An 18673-nucleotide genomic window follows, 5' to 3' on the forward strand; every position below is an offset into this window, starting at 1 on the left:
ACCTGCCATCGGTCTTTCTAGTAAGACGACTTAGCTTTGACAACCAGCCTTCCATATCTCATGGCTCCCCTTAGGCCTGTGGTCCTGTCCTCCTCTTCCTTCCCAGCTTCTTTGTAAGGGCACCCTGTGATCACATGACCAGTTTCTTACCAGCCACAGTCTGGCTCCAGTTCCCATCACTTGACCCCTGTGCCAAGGCTCATGGCTGTGATCGTCATTGTAGATCCTTGCCCTGAGGCATTGTTACCCATTTCCATGGACATTTACCCGCTCTTGTTCACCTCCTGTGTCCCTAGCTGCTCTTTCAGCCTTCTTATCGCTTCCGTTTCCAGGGACCAGTTCCACTAATGCCTTGCTTCAACTACTCCATCTCCCCACTGCTGTGAAGGCTTAAGAGCTTTCAAAGCCTGCTTTAATTAGGGTTCTTTAACTAATGCTTCAACCTCCCTTCTAACCCACCAACCGAAGGTAGCAGAGAAAGAAGGTCAATAGGAAAAGGTTGTGGGCCTGTTTAGAAGTAGTTCACTGGAACGATTTCAATCTTTTTATTGTCAGGACATCAGCAGTCCAGTCCAACAGCAAACACCAAACAAGAGTCAGTAGCAGCAGGTGGATCTAGCAGAAACTGCAATTTGAACAAGTCAAGAGAAACAGCAAGAAACAGCTGGAATACCATGAGAAGTTCTCTGGTGCATTTCTCTTTATGAAGCGAAGACCAGCAAAGACCAGTGAAGACCAGCGAAGTGTTGCAAGGCATAGCAATTCGTAGCAATGCAAGAGCATCCCCTCACTGTCTGTGGGGTTATATTCACATTCTTTCAAAACATTACACACCCTCTCAAGTGTCCACTCCAGAAAAGCATCATATGCCTTCTCGCATGTCTACTTCAGCAAAACATCCTCTTACAAGACAGCGTCCAGAAAAACATCACATGACACAACTGAGTTTTCAAAGAAACCGGAAATGTCCACTTCACTCCTGCATCTCACCTTCTATTTCAGATTTCCATTCCCATATTCCCACGACTGGGTTTTAGGGGCTTATGAGCAATGTAATGGTAGAGGATTCCATGTCCACACAGGGCAAGCCCTTGAGATTTAAAGCTATTTGGCTGTTATCTTAAGTTTCTTTAAATACATTATTTTGAGTCTTAAATTGATATCATTTGTCTACTGGGTCTGACTGTAACAAAACCATAGTCTGTGTAACTTTAATAATAGAAATGTATCTTCTCACAGAGACTAGAAGTCTCCTCAGCTGGCCACAGACAGACACAGCTGTTTTAGATGTTGCTTTTTGACTTTAGATGAGCGGTCTGTTCCTGTTACACGGTCCCCCTTCTGTGCTCATACCCACCCACTGTTTCTCTGTGTATTAATTTGCTCTTCTCGTGAGAACACCAGTTGTATGGATGAAGACTTAACCATATAGCCTCACCCAACTTACTCCACCTCTTTAAAGGCCAAATAGTCTCAAACACTGGGGACCAGGATGTATGACTCCGGGATTACACAATTTAGCATTTAGTGAAGTCAGATGGAGCAGTGGAGAACTGAAGCACTGTAGGCTCATCGTCTCAATGAACTGTGCTCTTACTCCCTGCTCCTTCCCCATGACAGGTTCTTGGTTATCAGCTCCCCGACTCTTGGCCTGCTAGCTGGCTAGCAGTGCCCTCCATTCCCACTTAGGAAGCATTGGTGAGGGGCTGGAAGGCTCCACCATTCTTCTTTAGGGATGGCAGTACCGCTTCATGTTTGGAGGCATCTGGCAGGGCTGAGCCTTGTGCCCTAAAATCCAGGTGTCCCGCATATTCTGATTGATGGTACAGTTATTTGATCCATAGATCAAGTTTCAAGAAAGGAACCTGATGTCCCTACCCTCTGGCCCTGGACCACTAAGCCTATTTGAAAAGTTGGCTAAAGCCCTGGAGCTTCTCCTCTGAGGTGACATGTGCAGATATAATGACTTTTCACGCATGTTCCAGGATGGTGTATTTCATGAAAGTATTTCCTAGACCTCTGTGATCCGGGCCTATTGGTCTTGCCTGGTTCATCTGCTGTTGCTCTCAACAACCACGTGTTCCCTGTCCTCCATGCCCATCTCCCACCCCAACCCGACCCCAGCAATCAAAGCCAGCCTCCAGTTTATCACACTTATCCAGCCCCTGTGGTTTGCACAGGCTCCTCCTCAGGTTTCTGCAATTTCCTTCAGTCCGTGCAGCAGGCTTTTATAAGTCTGTCTTCTCAGAGAATCCTTCTGTCAGCTCCTCTTTGCAAACCCCCCTGATGAAACAAAGAGGTTCCTTTAGGCTCCCTCTGCACGAGCCTGTGTTGTCGAGTTCAGAATACTGGGTTATGATGACTTCCTCGATCCTCTTTCCCTTTTATTAGATTTTGAGGGTCAGACCTGTGAGCAGCTAATCTTTGCAGTTTTCCTGGAAGCTGTTACAGAGCCGAGGCAAATAACTGCAAATATCTGTAGAAGGAACAAATGAATGAATGATTGGAAGACAGGAAGTATGAGTTCCCGGTGACAATAATGACTACATTTTGAGTGTGAATCCCAGCTGTGTAGAATTGTGACCTTAGGGAAACGATGCCCAAGCCTTAGTTTTCCAATCTCAGAATGGGGCAAACAGAATTCACCTCAAGACAAACCGATGTCAACCTTTACGAATGGGCAACATCCATTTATGAAAGGACAAGCTTTATGAATGGGCAACATCCATTTATGGAAGGACAAGCTTTATGAATGGGCAACATCCATTTATGAAAGGACAAGCTTTATGAATGGGCAACATCCCTTTATGGAAGGCCAAGCTTTATGAATGGACAAGGACACATGTAACTTAGCCTTGTTACTAACTTTCCTTGGATTGGAAAAGACTTTGCAGATCAGTTTGCTGCTTGTAATAAAACCACACCCATTAAATGCCCACTGGATGCAAAACATGATCTCCTACAGAACCTGCGGAGCAGGGCTCTGGGAGGGGTCAGGGTATGCACGCTAAACTCTCAAGTAGAAGTGGAAAAGTGCTATTTGAGAAGTTTCAACTTTCAGGCTGTGAATTCATAGATGGTGCTAGGGAGGCGGCCCTGGGTAAAGTGCTTTCGTGAGCTTGTGGACCTGAGTATGGATCCAGGAGCATGTGTCTGTAATTCTGCTCTTACAGTAAGATAGGGCCCTGTAGACCAGTGACCCACAAAAAATCCTGTCTCAAAGAAGGTAGGAAGTGAGAACAGATGCCTGAGGCTGTCCTCTCCCTTCTGCATACTTACTGTGGCACGCATGAGATTGCAATCACACAGGGACGTGTGCAATGACCCAGGGACGTGCACACTCCTGTGCTTGAACTTAGCGCTCCATAGAAGGGTTCCAAGCAGAGCAGTGAGGACGGGTTTCTGGAAGATGTGGTGCTTGAGATGGACCTAGAGGGAAAGGAGGAAAGATGTGACGCTGGAGGAAAGAAGCAGATATGTACCAGTAGTGACGGACAGCTAGAGATACCTAGGAGGGACATCTGAGCCTCATTATCCTGATGTTGCTTTCTGGGAGGCTGCAGCTTTGGCTGAAACCAATGGTTAGCCACCTGCCTTTGCCTCCAAGCACAACATTCTTGGACTATCCATCTTGTACACTCCTTGCCCTCTAACTCGGGAAAGACCTCCACCCCACGCTGTCCACAGCTAAGGTGGATATTGGCCTGTTCGGTAGCTGGCCCTCAGCAGTGGCAGCTCTGTTTTGTCGCTGCTCTGCGCCGTGTCCCCAGGCTCTGACAGTGGTAGAGGTGCCATTGCTTGGGTGGCAGATCACATCCCCAGAAAGAGAATTCTGCAAAGGGGATGAGTCAATGCACAGTCTTGGGAACCACAGAGCACTCTCACTACAGACGTTAAAGTGTATCCTTTTAGAATCAAGCTGTCTGCCAATGAGGCAGGAGAACACACAGAGATGCTATAAAAGCAGTGAAACTACGTTTTTTAAAAGATCCATGAATCAGCTATCACAGATATGATTTTCAGGAATCCTTTTCTGCCAGGGAGATCTCTCTCTGCCTCCCTCCCTCTTGGGTTTTTTTTTTGTGTGTGTAGCTATCCTAGAACTCTTTCTGTGGACCAGACTGATCTCTAACTCTAAGAGTGCTGGGGTTAAAGGTATTGCACCGTTGCTGCCTGTTATAGGGTGTCTTTTTTTTTTTTTTTTTTTAAATTTGCAAAACCGACATGGCTGTGGACATGCTCTAACACAGACTTCTTTTCCCATATGCAAGCCTGGCTGTTCTCTCACCTCCTTGTTACAGGGTAAGGCTAGCTCTGAACCCACCCACCCCTGCTCCCCTACTGCCCTATTTTTCTTTTGTATTTTTGCCCACACTTAACTCACGTAGTCCTAGGTGTATTTACTGGTAATGTTTATTGTCTGTCCCTTTACTAGATGTATCCTTTCGAAAGCTGGTGTTTGGCACCGGATACAGATTGGACGAATAAACAGATGCAGAAGAGAGTCATGGCTGTTAACTTGAGCCTGCTCCCAGCCCTCTGCTAACTCTTTGGGATCAGTCTGGAGGATGTTTGATGCCCCTTGACATCTGTACTTACAGGCTGGAGGAGGCACTCAAAACGGAGATAGTAAATGAAGCCGCGTTATGGAGGACTCTAGCCTCGCTGAACTTGACCACAAGGCTGAGAATAACTGGCAAGCCTCTCTGTTTATGTGGCCCCATTTCATCTTGATCAGCTCGCGAGAGCTTGTACCCAAAGCCCTATGACACTCACTACAGATCCGGAGAGGATAAAGTATCCCTGGACATCTTTTTTTTTTTTTTTTTCCTTTGCTCTTCGCAGGTTCTTACCCACACTGGGAGGGGGGGACTCCTGAGGATCTCTGAGGTTGGGGAGGCGTCTCAGGAGCTCAGCCACAGCCTCTGCGCCTAGCGCCGCCTCCGCCACTAGGTCGCGAGCGCGTGTCTCCACCGCACCGCGGCGCAGGGAGCAACTTGCACAGCTCCGGCTACTGGCGGCGGCGGCACGGCGGCGGTGAGGCTCGCGCACCGGAGGAGCTGGACCGTGTAAAGCCTGCGGTAACCCGGGGCAAGACGGGGTGTGGGGCTAGCCTGGGGTCCGGGTGCCTTTCAGTCTGCACGCGTGTTGGGATTGGAGTAGGTGAGGATGAGAAGGGTGGGAAAGAGTTATCGGGGTTCAGACGGTACCTAGAGCAGCTTGCTGGCCTTTTGAAAAGGGCTCCCAAGTTCGAAGCCTGCCCTGCTGTTGAGGTCAGCCCTTCTGGCCCGAGGAGTCAGGAAATCCTGGATATAGCTCTGCGGGCTGAACTGAGCATCCAGGGGGTGCAGGGCACCACGACCCAGCCACACCCTCTGCCTCAGGTGAGAAACTTTCCCGCCGCCACCAGGGTCGGCCGGCCTCCGTAGCGCCTCCATAGGGCCCCAGGGGCTGGGGAACCTGCACCTCCAGACCAAGGGTGTGGTCCCCCAGCCCCAGGATGCGCGCCCCCTGTAATGAATCTGTTTCTCGGAACTAACCTGCATTGACAGGTTTGTTCAAATTGGGGAGCCAGCGGGTGGTGGGTCACCTTACCAGTGAGACTGCAGTTCCAAGTCCATCCTGCAGTTTTTTCTCTGCCCTGTTCTGTGTGAACTGAACCAGGGAAGGCCTTCTGAGAGCAAGTGCGACAGAAAACTGTTTTGATGCTTCGGTTCCCACAGCGCTTTAGATGACATGGAGCCCCGGATATTGTACTCGATTTAATCTGGCAACGATGAAGCAACCGGGAATGTTTTGAGAGCAAAAGAAGCTTGGAGGAAGGTGTCCCTGGCGATCCAGGGAAGAGAGAGAGAGAGAGAGAGAGAGAGAGAGAGAGAGAGAGAGAGAGAGAGAGAGAGAGAGAGAGAGAGAGAGAGAGAGAGAGGAACTGCCACACATAAATTAATCCTTACGAACTGTCCCCTCCCCCAAGTAAGTAGCAGTGTTTCCAGCACACAGGTGAAAAAGAGGAGAGAGCTAAGTACGTTTTTTTAACCCGACTCCACAAGCTAACAGTGGGGGCGGAGAGAGATTTGGAAACTAACACTGCGATTCCTGGCGGGGAGCACAGCAGCAAAAAACAGGTAGGAGAGAATGGCCTAGTATGTGAGGATCCATCCTATCAGACTGGCTCTGATGATTGGGGCGGTGATGCTGACCTGATGGGGTAGGGAGTGGGGCAGGGATGACTAGCTCCTTCGGGAAGTCCGAAAGGGGCAGTCTAAAGCTTGAGTAGCCAGCACCCTGGAACCGCGAAAGCATTTTAGAGTCACCTCTGCACAGGTGTGAGGGAGGGGAAGAGAGCCAGGAGACTTTTCAAAAGATGGAAACATCACCTCCCAGAACAAATGCTTTTAAAAGATGGCTCAGGACCACCCAGGAAAGCATTCCCCGAGGGAATTGATGGCTAACAGGGTTGTGGATGAGGGCTTGCCATCTCCACGCCTCTACAGATGTGAGTGATGAGTCATTACGGAATGAAGGTGGCAGCCAGCATTCTGAAAACGCGGGGCTCAATAGAAGGGAAGCGAAAACACGAGCATTTATGAGAGCCAGAGTTGCAGTGCGAAAACACGAGCATTTATGAGAGCCAGAGTTGCAGTCCGACTTGTGCGTGCATTCTGTGTGCATGTGCATTCCTGAGCATGCTACTTCCGTGTTGTTCATGCTGCTGTTTCTACATTCTTAGTCTAAATGCTCCTAGCCCGCCCTCTAGGCCGACCCACTTCTGCTCACCCAGGGTCTTCTTTTACTTTGCAGATGACATCATTTTCTTATTCTCCTAGTTTCTAATAGCTGGCAGATGCTGGGACATTTGACCACTTAGAATCCATTAAAATCCAAATGGTTTTGGATTTGAAAGATCTGCGAGCCCCTGAGGTGCTTCCTCATCTGTGGTCTGTCTCCTTTAGTCTCATGGCAACGTGAATGTTATTCCTGTATATCAGAGGACCAACAGATATATTGCAGTCACCAACCCCTACCATCGTCGACAATGTAAAGTGCACCTGGCTTTGCAGAATCTTGAAAGGCAGCTTCCTGCTATATTAAACAACAGGCCAGGGCGAGGGTGGGGTTGGGGGGCTTTTTCCTTCTTGGTGCTGCTTACTCTGACAAAGATACATGGTTGTGGGAGATGTTGATTAAAGCTGCAGTAACTACAGATCTGAGGGGAAAGGTATCTGCAAAAGACACTAATCCTAGAATTTTGTGGCAGTCAGGTTGAAGCCCTAGCTCTACATCAAGGTTCAGAGACAGTTTTAAAATAGAAGATGAAGGGCTGGAGAGATGGCTAGGTGGTTAAGAGAGCACTGGCTGTGCTTCCAGAGCACCTGGGTTTAATTCCCAGCACCCAAACTGTCCATAATGCCAGTCCTAGAGGATCTGGTGCTTCTTCTGGCTTCCCTGGGCACTGTACACATCATGTGGTTAGTAGAATACTTTCCAGATAACTTGAACTCAGATTCCCAGCATGCACATTAAAAATGCCCCAAGTTGTGGTTGTAATCCTACTGACCCACTAGTCTTTATGAATCACTGAGCTTCAGATTGGAGAAAGATTCTGTGTCAGGAAGGTGGAGAGCAATAGAGAACAATGCCTAATGTCAATTTCCTGCCTCCCACACAAGCATGCATACACATGCATATGTCTCTACACACACACACACACACACACACACACACACACAGAGGAAGGTGGAGAGCAATAGAGAACAATGCCTAATGTCAATTTCCTGCCTCCCACACAAGCATGCATACACATGCATATGTCACACACACACACACACACACACACACACACACACACGCACGCACACGCGCACACACACACAGAGTCAGGTGAGTTGCATATGTTTGTAAACTCCATTGCTTAGGAGACTGAAATATGGGGATATGTTTGAGGCCATCATGGGCTACACAATGGGTCCTTGTCTCGAGGAGTTGGGGGTAGAGGCAGAGGTAGGAAGAGAAGAGATGGGATTATAGGATAATTCCTCCCTGATGAGCTACATTCATGTGATAGACATCCTGGGGTTTCAGTGGTCTGCCAGCTAAGTGAGGCTGGAGACCAGCCTTGCATTTCATTGATAAAGATGAGCCATTCCTTATGTACATTTGTGTGGAGCTTTTCAGATGTAGGATGATAGGAGTGTTTGAAATTTACACCAATACCTATGATAATCCCACCATATGGGACTGTAATCATCACTATGCCCACTTAACAAAGAGACAGAGATGCAGAGGAGGAAGGTACCAATAGTAAGAGCCAATAGACAGGAGATCTGAGGTTAGAGCTACCATGTAACCAGCATTACCTGTTCCCTCCATGTGGTACAGGATCAGAGGAGCCCAGAGTCTGCTCCACTCCATGTTTAATTCTGAATAGCACCTATTTAGGGGATAGAAGCCACATCCGAGAATCTGCAGGAAGGAGGCTTGAGATGAAGATTGAGGAACAGACAGTAACCTGGCCGAGCAGAGCCATAGCCAACATTCTAGACAGTCCTGAGATGGCTAATGAGCAGGAGATGGCTTCATGCCTAAGATCGGTGGTCAGGACCGTGGAGAAGAGGGGTTCCCCACAGGATTAGAGGCAACCTTGATTTTGTTTTCCAGTGCTCACATTCAATTCTGTTAGGCAGTAGGAAGAAAAACAATCAGAAATTATCACCCAATCACAAAAATGTGACCATAGTTAAAGTGAGGGCACCAAGGTAAGCTTTCTGATGAAGGAGCACAGTAGCCACTCCAAGAATGTGAAGATGGAGCTGGGGAGACGACTCAGTTGGCAAGATGCCTGCTTGGCAAGCATGAGGACCTGAGTCTGGATTCCCAGAATCCATGGGAAAGGCTGAGTGTAAAGGTGTATGCCTTTAGCCCTAGTTCTCAGGGTCAAGGTAGAGGCAGAGACAGGTGGGCCCCTGAAGCTCATTGATTGGTCAGTCCAGCTCAGTCAGTGAGCTTCGGGTTCAATGAAAGACTGTCTCGAAAAATAAAGGTGGAGAGAAATAAAGGAAGGCGCCTGACATGGAGCTCTGACCTCCACACATATAAACATGCGTATGCAGAATATGTGCATGCATGCTTGCACACACATGTACACACACACACGAGAGAGAGAGAGAGACAAGACGTGAGTGCTGGACTGATGGTATAGCTCAGTGACAGAACACTTGCCTACCATAAGTGAGACCCTGTATTCCATCCCCAGTACCACAAAGACACAAAAGATGAATAATAACATAAGCATTGAGAGAAGAGGCTGTTGAAGAGATGTCTTCAAAGAGATCAGTTGAACCTGCATATGTGCCTTCTGAACATACAATTGGTGAGATGTCATGGGGAGCGGAATAGACCCACCTTGTTCAAATTCGGTGAGGAAAGGATGTTTGGACCCGTCCTGATCTAGCCTTGAACTTGTTGAACCAATCCATCAGCAGGGGGACTGACTGCTGGTGGGACACAAAAGCTGCTCGGCTTTTGTCTTAAGTTAGGAGGCTGAGGAAACTTACCACCTTTCTTAAGTAGGCACGGTCCTGCTCCTGGTCTGTCTGCCTAACAGGGAGTCCGTCTAACTCCTAGGCTCTCAATGCTGCTATATTTTGATTTATGCCAAGGTACAAAGTGTTCTTTTTTTTTTCTCTACTGGAGTATGAAACGTATTTATTCCTACTAGAAAGAAAGAGAAAGCACGTGATATGTTAACTTTTGCTCCCCCTTCCTTGTGTGCATGCTTGTTCAGTCCGTGATAATGCTGTTTAGATGTAAGTGAAAAAGCAGAGGTTGGGAATCTCTTTGTGAGATGTTAAAACTGCAAGTTTAACTGTGGCTTCTGCTACCAAGACCTATAGAATTCCTTCCCTGACTAGAGGACATCACTAAAATGTCATAACCCTTCAAGTGAATATGATTGACATGCTTCAAATAATCATCTCCTCAAAGGTGCATTTGCTTTCCTCACACATGTCCTTGTAACAGCAAAACAACTGTCATGGGAAGCAGGGCTGGTGAGAGTGCTGCTGCCCACAGTGGACTCACAGTACCTGGTGGGTCAAGAAAGAGACATGAGGTGATGTCTCTCATTCATAAGAGAATGTGACCATAAACCTTTCCTTTCTTTCCCTGAAATCCACACACGTTAACACGATTCCACGGAAAAAGCAGACATTTGAGATAAAGCTCCGGACAGCAAGCTTGTGTCATATTTATGTCAGTATTTTCAAACTTCTACACAGTCTAATGGTGCAGGGAGAGTTAACCTGTATTCCTGAGAATCTGAGGCTGAGCTTAGGGTGCCAGAAGCAGGATGATAGTCTCCATGGACAATCGCATAGATATTTATGTTTACTATCTGCTGTTACTTATCTACCATAGAAAGCAGCCCATCAAGTCTGAGTCAAAGTGACACCCAAAGAAGATGAGCTACGTAGTTGTGAGGACTCGGGGACCCTCAGACACTCGGCAGGCACTACTTTCTATCGGTTATTTTGCAAGGCCCCACCTTGCTCCCTTCTGGTCAGGTCTTACCTGTAAGATGAAGCAGTAGGATGCTAGAAGCCAACACTGCCCTTGCTCGATCAGTCGCTGGCTTGCTTCTTATCAGCAGTTTCACTGAGGTGGCTGAGGGCCAGGCAAATGGAGAAAGTTAACAATGCCCAACTCTCCTATTAGAACACCAGACCAAGAAGCTGGTCCTCGTGTCTGAGTGCTTCTACTGCCTCAACCTCCTATATTTACAAGATCTGATCCTTCCCCCTTGTACTCACCTGTCAACACAATGATTTGCCTCAGGGCTGTAGGAGTGGTGTGTGCAGTTTGGAGATAGATACCACTGGAGAGAAATATAAACTAAGCCACTTTTGACAAGTCACCTTCCAAGTGATCTAAGATATAGCCTATTCCACTTACTATAGTCTGTGCCAAATGTTTCAAAAACACTAATAATTAAAACTTACAGAGTGCTTCCCCAGAGCCACACAAATGGCCTATGTTTGAAGTTTTATTTCACCTGGCTACAGTGGTTTAGAACTACAGCCATATAAATCAGCACGAGTACCTGGGAAACAACAGGCTCATCTCCTGGGAGTTAGATTCACGCTGTCCCCGTTAGCTACTATTTTGTGCTACAATAAAACACTATGACCAAAAGCAACTTGAAGAGTTTATTTGGGCTTACAGTTCCAGAAAGAAAAGGATCAATCATGGCAGCCATGGCAGCAAGTAGTAGACTCGGTGGCAGGAGTGCCATCTTTTTTTTTTTTTTTTCCTTATCTTAGGAGTTTTGTCTTTAACAGAAGACTCAAAGTAGAGAGAACAAACTCCCAGCCGAGTGAGGTAGTATAGCCAAGTGACATACATCTTCTAGTAAGACTATACCTGCCAGACCTCCCCAGTGAAAATATAAACTGGAGACCAATTGTTCAAATACTTGACTCTATGGTAGACATTCCTCACTCAAACTACCACACTCTCTGTTGAGTAAGAAATTCAAGTAATTCCTCATGGAATTTGAAAAAAGGGAAGAGATCCCATGCGCTAAGGTAGTTGGGCAAGGTACCATGGTAGAGTAGAGGTGGTGCTATGCCCCTGTTGTGTGACAAAACTCTTCCCAGGGAGATGGAACACATACCTCTACTCACTCCAGGTAGGGAGCCCAAAGTAGACCAAAGTCTGGACACCACCAAAGTGCAACTTAGTGAACCAATGAGTTTTATTGGGGTTACTTACAGGAGTATGGGTGAGGGGTTACTTATAGGAGCAGAAGAAACTCAAAGACAGCTGCATCACCAAGGCTCACCCCATCACAGGTGGGGCTGAAGTGTCCTTCCCAGCACAACCCTGGTCTAAACTTCAGGGGAGCTCAGGTGTTTTCTGCTTCCTCCAGTCTTTGTAGCTTAGTTCTCTAGGGTCTGAGGGCAATGCCTAGCTTTTATTGTTTACTCTGGAAAGTCGGGAGGGAATCTAGTCAGTTTCAGGGACTTCCTGAAACTGATTTGTTTACCTGTCTCCCCCCCCCCCCCCCCCAAGACAGGGCTTCTCTGTGTAGTCCTGGCTGTCCTGGAACTTACTCTGTAGACCAGGCTGGCCTCCCAGAAATCCCCCTGCCTCTGCCTCCCAAGTGTTGGAATTAAAGGTGTGTGCCACCACTGGCCAGCGATTTGTTTACCTTTTTGTTTAAGGAGCTTCCCTGCAAAATGAAGTATTTCCATCCCAGAGGAGGAAACTTTTCATGTCCACCCGGTTCTCAAGAGAAGGGAAGATCAGAGTCTGGAAAGCTTGGAGATAGAAGAAAATGGGCAGAAACTTTGAGTAACCATCTTTGTGCTCAGCTTGGGTTTCTATACTATACTGAGACTATTTTCTTTTAAAATTTATTTTTATTTTTATTTCATGTGCATTGCTGTTTTGCCTGCATGCATGTCTATGTGAGGGTGTTGAAGCCTCTGGAATTAGAGTTACAGACAGTTGTGAGTTGCCATATGGGTGCTAGAAATTGATCCTGGGTGCTCTTAATGGCTGAGCCATTTCTCCAGTCCTGAGACTTTTTTCTTAAAGATACATTTGTATTTGTTTTCTATGTCATCATGCTGTCATGGTGTCCTTTACTGGTGTGTATGTGTGTGTGTGTGTGTGTGTGCATATGACTGTGTCCATGTGTCTGTTTGTCTTCCTCTGTGTATGCCTGTGTGTCTAGGTGTTTGAGAGCTGAAGGTCACAGGGGTGAGAACAATTCCACATATAAGTCTGAATTCTAGAATGTACAGGCCTGGACGTTTTGATCTCCACCGAGTCTCTCATGGTAAGCTCACAGTGTTTTGATTTGAACTTTCTCCTAATTTTAACTTGTTTAGAGCAGGTACTCCTTAGCACATTCTCGTGGGAACTTTATGTACCCATTGAAAGTGGCACAGAAGAGAGTGGATTAATGACAGTTTGGAAATAGCTTTCTTTTCAAAAGTATATTTATTGTTTCATTACCGTAAGAATGATTGGGATAAAGTAAGTCAGGAATAATGGACTTTCAAATTCAGTTTAATTCGGTTAAATGATAATTTTGTTCCTAATGACACGTTAATTCATCAAAGAGAACAGCGTTTTCCTCAAATTAATTCAGGACTTACATAAGTTTGCTTGCACTATAAAATATCACAGGCGGGTTGGGGGAAGCTTAAACAACTGACATGTATGCTCTGCTGAGGGCCATAAGGGAAGCCTCTGTCTGTGGCTCTCTGATAACTGTCCTTTTGCTGTCTGCTCACATGTAGTCCCTCTGTGTGTGCCCTGTATGTCCCAGTCTCTTTCAGGGTAGCCATCAGATGGACTCCGTTTAACTCACTGTTTCCCATGTAGTCGCATTCAAGTGTCAGCAGTTAGGGCTTCGATGTATAAATTATAAGGTGGTCAAGATTCAGTCTGTAAGTGTCACATCTGTTATTACTCATCGGTGTCTTTCTATGTCTGTCTCTTTCATCTCTCTGTTGATCATGTCAGTTATCTGCTCACTAGCATCATCTATCGATTTACTATCGATCACTATTACCTATTATGTATCTACTGTATACACACACACATACACATGCACAGATGCTCACATACATACCCATAACTTTTGAAGATAGATGCACATGTATAGTTAATGGTATACATAGGAAACAAGTTGGTACTTTTCATAGACCATTCATCTAGAAGTCACCAAGTCCCTGTAAGTCCTTTATGTCTGCTCTCAGCACAGGTGAGTGCTTAAGCCATAGGAGGCTATCACACGGATGCAGTCGTAGCTTAAAAATAAAGAATTTAAGAATCCACTTGAGTTTCCAGAAGTGGTCTAGTCTAAACACAGATGGTCTCCAGCTGTTCGTGATTCTCCAAGATGGAAAAAGGGGGATCCCCGAAGAGACTCCTCAACCCCAAGCTATGGAAAGAAGAAAGACTGTGGCCTGGAGGCCATACAAGGTACCTGATTGGCTCAGTGCTGCCCTCCATTCCCTAAGCTACTCTTGGTTTGGAAGGCTCTCAACCTCCACCTCAGAGCACTGACTGAGATGCAGTTCTTACCAGTACTATTATTTATTTATTTATTTATTTATTTATTTATTTGGTTTTTTTCGAGACAGGGTTTCTCTGTGTAGTCCTGGCTATCCTGGAACTCACTCTGTAGACCAGGCTGGCCTCGAACTCAGAAATCCGCCTGCCTCTGCCTCCCAAGTGCTGGGATTAAAGGCGTGCGCCACCACTGCCCGGCCTGGCTATTTATTTTTTTTAAAGTGTTTTCTTTCTCTTTTTTTCTTTAAAGGGGAAGGGACTTATCCTAGCTTATAGTTCAAGGGCCTGCCTTCCATCCTAGAGGAGAAGGCTTGGCAACAGGAGCCAAAACTCACATTCTTTTCTCCGTAGTCAGGAAGCAGAGTGAACAGGAAGTTGAGTCAGCTGCACTATGGAACACACATGCGCATGCACTATGGAACACACACGTGCACACACGCACACACGGGCACACACAGAGAGACACAGAGAGAGAGAGAGACAGAGAGAGACAGAGAGAGAGAGAGAGACAGACAGACAGACAGACAGACTGACTCTGTCTGTCTTTGGTCCACTTCTTCCATCAAGGTTCCATCTCCTAAATATTCTACATCCTCAAATAGTGCCACGAGCTAGGCAAGAAGTGTTCAGACACATGAGCCTATGGAGGGAGGGGCTGGAGCACCATGCTTCTACTTCTTAGTGTATCTCAGGACCATGCCTCAGCACCTCCCAAGGAGTCTTCTCCAAATGAAGCTTCCGTGGTTTATTTTTAGTATAATGCCTGTGTGTGCATGGCATCCCTTTGGATGTGCATCTAAAGCCTTAGAACGAAGGCTTATTATTTTTCTCTCACATTCAGGCTTGAAAGAAAAGAATGCTAATTTTGTAAAGCATTAACATCATGAGATTCCATAGTGCATACGGCATGTCTATGACCCAAGCCTGTGAGCTATCTTAGTCCATTTTTATTTAAACAAAACTTTATTATTTTTCATGTGAACACATGGAGTGTGTGTGTGTGTGTGTGCACGTGCGTGCTCATGCGCATGTGCATGCTCTGAAACCAATCCCAGCTGTACCCTGGCAAACAAGGGCAGAACCTGAGGTATGTTCTGGAAAAATGTATTTGTTATCAGTCACAGTATAGAGTGTTTTCTGTTAAACAGCAGGAGATGGCATAAAACTTGACAGGTAGTTCTTAACCTGAGAGTCCTGACCCCTTTGGGGTCAAATGACCCTTTCATAGGGGTCACCTAAGGCTATTGGAAACCACAGATGTTTACATTAACATGGAAATGAAGGCCAGTCATACTGGCCTGTTGGTGTAAGCATCTTCTTGGTAGAAGGGTGGACATAGCGAGCCCCTTTTCTTGGTTTGATCCATCAGGGAAGTTGCATGTTTGGGAGATGCTTTTAAGAAAGAAAGGAATGCCCAGGAGGAGCAAGGGGGGCTAGTTTGGGGGCTGAAAGAGTCAGAGGAGCTAATAAAAAAGTGTTACGGTGTGGGAGGAGGAAGAGGTGATGGATGGTTTTCATTGCGAACCGTTTCCCACCATGAGTTTTTCTGGAACTACCTGGGTGCACCTGAAAAAGTTAACCCCCTTTTCAGTGTGGTTTTAAGATGCAGTCCTAATTGTTGTTACTGCCTTCGTTGTCAACAGTGCTTTCTGCTGCTTAAAAGAACGATTCATCTCTCTGCCACTGCAGGAAGCTTGTTCGGGATGTGTTTCCCATCGGCAAGGTTATTTTTAAGGACTCTAATGATATGCGGGCAATCTGTCTTACATTAAATACCTAGAGCAAGGTGGACACCTCCTGATCCCTGTTTGTATATTCAGAGAGCACTACCACCTTATTTAGCTCCCTGGTGTGAGCCCTGGTGTCAGGGTGTCACTACCCCTGAACCAGCCAGCTTTGCAGACAGACAGGATAGCAACTTCCAAACAGCCAACAGGTCTGGCTTCCTTTTCAGCCGAGCTCAGAGACAGCCCTGGGCGTCTATAGCAGGCAAATTAAAATGCTACTTTACCTGTCTTCTACTTGTTTGTCCTAAACACCTACCCTGAGACTTGGATGGAAAAGCTTTGCCTGCTGGACTTTTCCGAGATGGCTTTTTAATGAGACCACAGGTTCTGTCCTCAAGTTTACCTTTGGGAGTCAAAAGCAAAAAAGGAGACAGACAGTGAAAACAAGACACCCCTCCCCCCCTTTCCTCCCCCCCCCCCAACAACTTCTACAACTGTATCTGGCTGGGTGGGAAAAGACTTTTCCTTCTGCCTTCCTGCAGGACCTCAGGGCTGATTCTAATCATCCACCACCTGGTTTGATATGCTAGGTCTCTGCTTCTTCTCCCATCATAAATTCTTTCTTTTAGGATCATAGCACATGAAGGTAATACGGCTGACTGACCTATCCCTAAATAGCTTATTTAGGCGAAAGCAAATAGTGTGCAGGAGAAAAGAAACATTTGTACAAATATGTTGTCGACAGTGGGCTTTCTGACACCAGAGAGCTTGCAGCCTGGGGCCCTGTGAGAGTACTTTAATCCTGTTGGTCTCTGCTGTGTACCTGCTGCTGGGCTGCCAGGCTTCGGGGAGGGCGGCTGTGTTTGTGGTGTGGCGCTTAGAGGGGAGGGACAACATTCTCCACTTCTATTTTCTTTGTTTCGTGTACTTAACATTATCTTTTGGTCTCCCTCTGCAGTTTATTTCATTGGCTTCAGTGTCAATTTGCACTGATCAAAGGACACTGCATTGTAGTGGTCTTAAAAATAAACTATCATTACCGTATTTCTAAGTTGGTAAGTCAGTTAAATAGCAGGAATCCCGAGATGTAAATGCTGATAATTACAGCTTTCAAACATCCAAATGGCCATCATTTGAGCTATTTTCATTATAAATAATTTCTCTCCAAAATTGTCTTCTTTTTCTTCCTTTTTGTTGCTCTGGAGATTTGAGCCCAGGGCTTCCACACATGGCAGGTGATTGTTAAGCAACATCCCATAATGTGTTACTTTTAATTTTCTTCCTTTGCCCAGAACACATAAATTGGTTAACCACAGGTAGGTTTGGTAGGAACTAGCTGGCCAAGGAGTTGGTGATATCCAAAGAATAAATACAGTGGCTTTTCTGTCCCAGAAGGGCTCTTAGGTAATAGTAACAATGTATGCTATTTCTTAGGTAATAGTAACAATGTATGCTATTTCTTAGGTAATAGTAACAATGTATGCTATTTCTTAATCTTACCCTGAATCTTAGAGAGAGAGAGAGAGAGAGAGAGGGGAAGAAGGAGGAGGAGGAGGAGGAGGAGGGGAGGGAGGGAGGGAGGGAGGGAGAAAGGGAGGGAGAAAGGGAGGGAGGGAGGGGAGAGAGAGAGAGAGAGAGAGAGAGAGAGAGAGAGAGAGAGAGAGAGAGAGAGAGAGTGTTAGTTTCCATTGTGACTTAAAACATCTACTTTCCTGATTCACACAGTAGCCTCTCTGGGCCTCTTTACAAGGAATCTGATCTTGCTCTATTCTGCTGGCTTCAGTAGCTTCCTGGAACCTTGGTCCAAGCCTCCATGGCCCTGTTGCTCTTTTACTTTTTATGCCTGTCAAACTATCATGTGGAAGATGCTGCCGTGTCCTGATACCTCCAGATGTTGTCTGACTTCTCTTTAATTGCAATAACCTGTTTAATAACACATCCGTACTGGCTACCCTGCCTACAATTCTGTCCGCATTCACCTGCCTCACCTCGCCAAAAGTACACGTTTTCATATTGTCCTTGTTAAACAGAGAAGAGGAAGTGAAGACTGAAGCAGTGGGTGTGTGAGAGAAACAGCCACCTCAGGAGACAGGTTTCATATTGAATTTCTGAGAAAACACAGGCTCTTCACTTGCTTGTGTCTCTAGGAAGGACCCCAGGTCCTAGAGTGAGCCATCAGGAAGGTCCACATCCCTGGCAACAAAGAGAATGACCGACTTTTATAATGTTCTGCAGGGGAACCCATGGCTTAAAGGCATCATGAACCTGACATAACCCAAGGTCAAGGACTGCAGAGATGGAGGGACATGCATCTTTACACTGCTCTGTCATTGCTACCCTCTGTTAGGGACCAGGGCTTCAGGTCTCCTCAGGTTTGCATTTTCCTGCTGAGACCTGTACATGTCAATGTCCTCAGGAGACTGACAGGACCTGATTTCTTTAGGTTGTGAGATCTGGCCTCAGAATAACCAGTGTCTTAAAAAAAAAACAAGCCATAATCCAACATTGCCAGATTTTCTTGTTGTCTACAAATACATAAAATGACTTGAGAGGACAGAAGGGGTTGCAGGACATGGGGCTTATGGAAGTGAGGTGCCGATTCAAGTCTGAGTGCTTTGAGCTAAACAAGGACATGGATATGGGGAGTCAGGTTGAGCTTTCCCACTCTTTATCCCATGTTTAACTGGTTGTCGGTCTCTGGGTTGTAGTCCAGTATCTGTGTGTTCACGAATCCAAGTAGCATGATTGACAGCATTCTGGATAGATCGCTTTGCAGAACGGAGGGAGAGGCTATGGAGTTGAGAATAGAAACATATTTAAGAAGTAACCTGTGTAGATGAAGAGTTGTGAAACTTTTGGAT

At 46.3% G+C, this 18673-nt stretch overlaps 1 protein-coding gene and 1 long non-coding RNA gene across 5 annotated transcripts in view; one reads left to right on the plus strand and one right to left on the minus strand.

The window, feature by feature from the left end:
• Positions 1 to 558: 558 nt before the first annotated feature.
• Positions 559 to 9158, minus strand: LOC143435442 (uncharacterized). The gene is made up of 4 exons (XR_013105759.1): positions 8358 to 9158; positions 5596 to 5767; positions 3280 to 3429; positions 559 to 2476 (listed from the first exon to the last, which is right to left on the minus strand). It is a non-coding gene; the product is annotated as an uncharacterized LOC143435442 (long non-coding RNA).
• The window catches only part of Mrap2 (melanocortin 2 receptor accessory protein 2), a 33194-nt gene continuing 19480 nt past the window's right edge, over positions 4960 to 18673 (plus strand). The window contains exon 1 of one of the 4 annotated variants that reach the window (XM_034484136.2): positions 4960 to 5081. The gene's annotated coding sequence lies outside the window, so the exon portion shown is untranslated. Of the gene's footprint in view, positions 5385 to 5910; positions 6126 to 18673 lie in introns of those variants that run through there. The other 3 variants (XM_076918137.1, XM_034484135.2, XM_076918136.1) reach the window with 3 other exon arrangements.

This window comes from Arvicanthis niloticus, chromosome 21, assembly GCF_011762505.2.
Source record: "Arvicanthis niloticus isolate mArvNil1 chromosome 21, mArvNil1.pat.X, whole genome shotgun sequence".
Taxonomy (NCBI): domain Eukaryota; kingdom Metazoa; phylum Chordata; class Mammalia; order Rodentia; family Muridae; genus Arvicanthis; species Arvicanthis niloticus.